Raw genomic sequence first — 5631 nt, forward strand, 5'->3', positions numbered from 1 at the left:
ATAACGTATCATAATGAAACTGTAATGTTACTGAAATACTGAACGAAAAATATAGTATATAGGATGAGTCATGTGAGTCTATCTATTAAATTTGTATATATTTACAAGATTGTAGTTGAGGAAGTAGGGCTTAACACAAGAAAGGGAAATCGTTGTTTACTTTTTATAAGGGTTTAAATATATCCTGATGCAATTTGGCATGAATTCTCATGAATAATATCATTTTCTATATATCTATCGGGACAACGATTTATTAAACTACGACCAAACAATTACTGATAAGAAAAATTTATGAGATGCTCAACAAGTTTTAAGATATATATATATTAAAAATAACTTTTCGGATAATTCAAATACGCATATCAGTTGTAGCAGATTAGAGTCAGTGAATACTAATGTTGAACTGTTTCACGAATATGAAGATTTTGTATATTAATCAGATTATGCTTTTCTTTAATTCAGGTGAGTATATTACTTCCATGAATATTATTTCGAAATTCATAATAAACGGTCAATACGGCCTACTTTATATTGGTGTCACGTGCCAAGGAATTGAGTCTATTCTCAATTGAAATTAACATATATTAATGAGTAATAATGGAAGTACAAACCGTTTTTATCGATATATTTTGTTACGGAAATTGACATACAATGTATACCTATAAATACCACCGTTGTTCAGTTACAAGAAAATAACAAACGATACGTACGCTATGTTTTTGTTTTGTTCATTGTTTTGTTTCATAATTGAACAATTGGAGGTATAAATTGTATGTTATAATTAGAACAAATATTAGTTGATGAAAATAGTAATTAGACAAGTAAATCAGTTTGTACCAAGTCAGAAAAACGGCCATTGTTATATTATAGTTTGTTTCTGTGTGTCTTGATTTAAGTGTTTTTGTTGTGTCGTTGTTCTCCTCTTATAGTTGATGTGTTTCCCTCAGTTTTTGTTTGTAACCCTGATTAGTTTTTATCTCAATCGATTTATGAATTCGAACAGCGGTATACTACTGTTGCCTTATTGGAATATTCGTTGAAGATTGTTTTAGATGGAGGCAATATCAGAGATATCATTGTTAGTAGTGTTATTAGAAATGCCGGTCAGTTTTGACAGAGACGAACATTTATTGCGTACGTATTGATAAACTGCAAACTCAAACACATCAACCGAATGAATAACAACTGTCATATTACTGACTTGGTACAGGCATTTTCCATTTTATGTACCTGGTTTTATAGCTAGCTAAACTTCTCCCTTGTATGACAGTCGCATCAAATTCCATTATATTAAGAACTATGCGTGTACAAAACAAACAGACACAATAAATAAATATGTCAAAATAGGGATATAGCTGTCAACATTGTGTTTTTATTTTAATCAATAAAAAATAAAACAAAGGTAATAAGGAATCACACAAAAGGCATACACCAAATTTATCCTCCTCGTTTTGCTTTTTAAATGATAAATAGTCTGTTCATAGTCACCTGTATTGTTAATCTCAGTATACTCGTTGGTACAAACCTGATTTCAAAAAAGGTTTATTTTGCCAAATTCAGCATTTAAAATAACATATTGTTCAATTATTATCAAAATACTATGTTTTTACATTTTACAGTTTGTTTCTCAGCATCGTCTGCCAACAGCATCCATACTTCAACCAATGCTAATGTGGCAACAACTCCTCAGCAAGAAGGTAATTTACATATATTGTTTTTAAACTCATATTTGAAAACAAAAATCAGGTCTATTTGTATTGGTTAGAATTAAGCATAAGTTTTAATCCGGTTATGGCGTTTCAGTTCACGGTACATACAAATCTAAGGAAAACACAAACTATAAATAGAAATACCCATTAAAGGTATCCATAGAAGATCAAATGAAGTGGATGTAAGAAACAATGAGAAAACCTATATTCTCTTTTCAGGAATTATAAAATGTTTCAAATGTACCAGCTGGACGAACCATTATTGTTCGCAGAGAGTTAGTTTATCTGTGGCGTTGCAGTATTTTCCAGTGGTTTGGTGTTCTGGGAATTGTATAACCATGGTAATTGATCACGACGGTGTTACAGGTACTATTAATTAGTTTATTACATGTATATGCTTAGTAGTAAAAACAGATAAATTGGATGCAAAAAAAACAAAACACGATAAACGCAATCTCCTGTATCAGCTATCCGTGTTGATAGTTCAAGGATTATAATCTAATACGCTAGACGCACTTTTCATCTACATACGACTCATCTGTGACGCTCTCGATAACAGTCACTTTACCAAAGACTTTGTCACTACTCTAACTGTGTGACGTCATGAAATAGATGTCAGTAACTATTTCAAAGCAGAAGGCGGTATCTTACCCCTAAGCTGTATGACGTCATGAGGTATATAATAAAGTGAATATGATATGGCTTTTCAATATCACATACTGTTTGAAACCTCAACCAATATAATCCCTCGAATCAAAAGTAGTTAACTGATAGTCAACTTGCATTAATCAAATAGAAAACACTAATGCAAGAAAAAAACCTGAAGGACACACAAAGCTTTAATAGGCGAAAAAGCTCGCACGCCGACTAGTGCCACTTAAGACGGGGTTGATTTAAAACTATGTTGAGTCAGGGTATCCTAAATCACTACAGACGCTTTTATGTGGTTCTTGTGATATTGGTGCGATACTCAAAAGTCGGTTTAGAGTTCAAACAACGTCAAAATTGATAATTATAAGATAGACTTCATTTGAATAACAAGTACTAGATTTAAACAGTATAAAATGAGAAATCATTACTTTTAAATAAAGCACAACAAAAGTAATATTAATAGATAAGATAGTGTCATTTGAAAAAAAGTTACGTTTTTAATAATATTCTTGAGTACACTAATGGATAGTGAATAACATTAAAACTCTAGTAAGATGAGTTAATCACAAATACAGTTCGTATATGCTCTTATTGTCAGTAATCGAGCATTTCCCTAAAATTGAAAAATCCTTATTTAGGAAGGCTTGGTAAGTTACATTGAAATAGCTACAACAATATGATTTTAACGATATCTATATACGTATTTACAAAGGAGAGATACGAAAATATAGTTCATAATACATGTTATTTACGAAGTAGTAAATACAAGTAGATTATAGGTGTAATAAAATTAAACCACGATTTATGAGTTATATGTTTTGAGGAATTATCCATTATCAATCATGTAATTTGTATTATAAAGTATAAATGTCATATAGAAAACGTCTATTTGAGGTATATACAGTATAAATGATATGGTGGTTTCAATATTACACACGTATCTACCAGAGACACTTTTATAATCCTAAATGCTCAAAAGTCTGTATATTGCCTTGTTTATTAAAGACTATTTTTTTTTAACAATTAGCTGTTGGACTATATAAAAATATACTGGTGAAATAAATTAAAACTGGACCAACATGACCAATGTGTTGACAAAAAGTACCACATTTAATTGTATTGTCGAAATGTGCATCTGGTGCAGGAAAATTGGTACCCTTAATGTTATTACTTCCACTGGGTCGATGCCTCTGCTGGGGGACTGTTAGTCCCCTAGGGTATCACCAGCCCAGTAGCCAGTACTTCGGTACTGGCATGAAAATACGGATTGTTTGTGTTATTAAAATTTGCTGTTACAAAATGTTACAAATTATTATAAATTAAGGAATGTTTCTCCCTCATGCAAAGCTCTAATTCCTTTCACAGATTTGGCTATACTTTTTGGACCTTTTGGATTATAGCTCTTCATCTTTTATATAAGCTTTGGATTTCAAATATTTTGGCCACGAGCATCACTGAAGAGACATGTATTGTCGAAATGCGCATCCAGTGCAGGAAAATTTGTACCGTCAATGTTATTAAATAGATACTATTAGCCTTTTTAGAATTTTTTTCTATAGGCACTATTTAATTATTGTAAATACCATCTAGGAAGTAAGGTGCGAAGGTAACGTTCTTTTTCGCACAAGTCGGATCTTGTATTAAACAAGTGTTACTAATGTTACTGTCTTACGAACCCAAGTTCTGACAGGCATACGATAACAATTAAAAAGGGAGATAACAATTAAGTTATGAAATAAATACAACATTAACATGGTTGCGAATATTATACAATTCATTATGTCTGTTGATCACCATGTTGCATTGTCGTTTGGTGATAACTCATTACTACAAATCATACTCATTTTAAAGAAAATGTTTAACATTCATATTAACTTTGAAATTTTTTAGACGTCATAAGAGGCTGCTCAACAGGAGGAGCCGAAGCGAAGAAGACCACGTGTGCTAAAGATTATTGTAATCTTAATCACGGAACTTCCGTTAGAACTAGTACTGTATACATGACGCTCATCATGGCAATTGTGTGTTGCCTTTCGTTTATAGATTAGAATATAACCAGATAACCTGACATCCATGTCAATTGATTGGAAATTAAACTTTAAGACTAAAGAAAACCGAATCAGTCTCATACACTTCACTTAATGTATAAAATGTCTATGTACCATCTGATAAAAGCATTTACATAACGGAGTTTTCATTTCAAAAGGAAGTAAAAAAAGTACATTCATTGACCCTTTCTCACAATGACATTTTTTACAATATTTAGAACTCAAATAACAGAAAATATGATAAGCCAGTTTTTTCTGTCCCTCGAAACAGACAACACCATGACAAAACAGATAAGGCAACTGCTACAAAAACTCCATAGACCACTGACGACAAAGCAACATGAACCAAACAAACCACAGAGTGATTTTTTCATTTATCTATATGCCAAATAAAATGTTTCAAATACGTACTGAACAAAAATCTTTCAGATATCGGTATTCATTATTTTATATTTTGAAACTGTATCATTGCAACAACCTCAACTCTTAACGACATTTTGTTCATAATAACTTTGTTGAAGAAATTGTGTAGCAAAAAATCAGATATACGAGAGATTCATGTTTGAATATCGGCGGCTCAAATCTTTTGTACGAATTTAAATGTGAATATTTGAGAAATGTTGAAAAAGTTGTCATGTAGTTTCTACAAAGGCTCGGGGTATGAGAAATAGAGCAGTGTGTTCCCTTTACAGGTTTATCCAGGGGAATATTTCTATATTAACACTTGGTGTTGACATAAACATCAATTATATAGTCGTTTTTATAAATTTACTGTTTTTAAAAGTACGAATTATTCTAAGTACTAAGGATTTCCATATCCCAGGTATAGATAATCTAAGTCGCATTTGGCTCAACATTTTGGAATTTGGGTCATCAGTGCTGTTAACCTTTTGTACTTTTTTGGCTTTATTCACTGTTTTGATCTTAGCGTCACTGGTTGGTCTTATGTAGACGAAACGCACGTGTGGTGTATTAAATTATAAGCCTGGTACCTTTATAACTATTAACATGAAGAAATGTTCTATTGTGATGTTTATTTGTGTATTTCTCTGTCCATAACGTTCTTACATATCGTCGCTGGGCTTCTAAAATGTTGTAAATTACAAATTTTTCAAGAAAATTTTTTCTCACAAACAGGCTTTGAAAATTTTGGCAAAATGCATGCTTCCAAAATGTCGTATGTGAACTTGAACATTTTTGTAAATAGCAGTGAAATAAAAACG

General features: G+C 31.6%; 1 long non-coding RNA gene across 1 annotated transcript; it reads left to right on the top strand.

The window, feature by feature from the left end:
• Nucleotides 1-348: 348 nt before the first annotated feature.
• Nucleotides 349-4384, top strand: LOC143051035 (uncharacterized). Its single transcript, XR_012970555.1, has 4 exons — nt 349-462; nt 1620-1697; nt 1929-2075; nt 4251-4384. It is a non-coding gene; the product is annotated as an uncharacterized LOC143051035 (long non-coding RNA).
• Nucleotides 4385-5631: the final 1247 nt, after the last annotated feature.

The sequence above is a fragment of the Mytilus galloprovincialis genome, chromosome 11 (genome assembly GCF_965363235.1).
Source record: "Mytilus galloprovincialis chromosome 11, xbMytGall1.hap1.1, whole genome shotgun sequence".
Lineage (NCBI taxonomy): Eukaryota > Metazoa > Mollusca > Bivalvia > Mytilida > Mytilidae > Mytilus > Mytilus galloprovincialis.